This window comes from Octodon degus, unplaced genomic scaffold, assembly GCF_000260255.1.
Source record: "Octodon degus isolate 3935 unplaced genomic scaffold, OctDeg1.0 scaffold00309, whole genome shotgun sequence".
Lineage (NCBI taxonomy): Eukaryota > Metazoa > Chordata > Mammalia > Rodentia > Octodontidae > Octodon > Octodon degus.
Window position 1 is genome coordinate 316019 of NW_004524885.1, and position 1153 is coordinate 317171.

Genomic DNA, 1153 nt, shown 5'->3' on the forward strand with positions numbered 1-1153 from the left:
TTTCCTCTATATCTCTTTGACTCTGCTTCATGCGATCAATTTCTTTCCTGTATTGCTCATTCAAGGAATCCGTCATATTTCTAATTTCCTCTATTTTTTATCAATGTGTTCTATAGAGGTAGTTATTAATTCTTTTACTGCTGAGTTTTTCTCAGATTGGGTTTACTCTCTATGTTTCTGTACCTGATTCTTTACTGTAGGTGGTATGAATTCAGAGATTTCTTTTTTTATTTCAGAAATTAATTCTGCTTTTGAGTTCCTCTATGTTTCTGCTATTGTTTCTTGTGACGCAGTTAATTCATACATGGTAGCTGAGCTTTGTCCTCAGTACTTGTTCTGGGTGCGTATTGTGTTTGTTCCATATGTTTCTGTACTGAAGATGCTACTAATTCAGAGATTTCTTTTTTTATTTGAGGAATTTTCTCTGAGTTCTTCTATAACTTTTTGCTGCTCTTTATTTCTGACACTGTTAATTCATTAATTTCAGCTGAGCTAGTGTCCTCTGCACTTGTTATGGGTGGTTTTGAGGCCTGAAATTGCATTTTGTTCCTTGTCTTTGTCATTTTATATACCACTGACCTCTGACCTTTGGTGTAGAACTTTGGTGCAGTTACAAACTTAGCACCTACTGAAATTTGTGTATAGATCTATTAAGTTTGAGTTTATCCAGCTATGCCTGGCCTGGGTCCTGGTGTTGTGTTCAGCTCTTTCCTGCTGCAGTCTTTGGAAGTGAATATGTTTTGCCCTCCTGGCACAATAGTGAACGTGTGGTGCCCTTCTATTGTGCCTCTGGCCTAGGGAGCACAAGAACCATAGGGGAGAGCAGAAGCTCTCACAAACTCTAGCCAGGTCTGGCCTTGGGCTGCAGCTGGGTGTCCTGAAAGTGTCGCAGAAATTCTCACTCACTCGGTGGCTTGGTGGCCTGGGCTCGGAGTGTTTAGGGGGTTCTGAGCATGCGTTAGAATGTGTCACTCACTCAGGTGCTTGAGTTTTGGTCTGGAGGGGTCGTGTGGGAGTAGGGAAATTGGAAGGTCTCCCACATGCTCGCCATGCCTGGGCAAGGCTTAGAAGCATATCTATTTAGAAAAGCAAAATGACATGTATTTCAAACATGGTTTTATATTACACATTGCTATCCTCAGTGTAGCTGTTT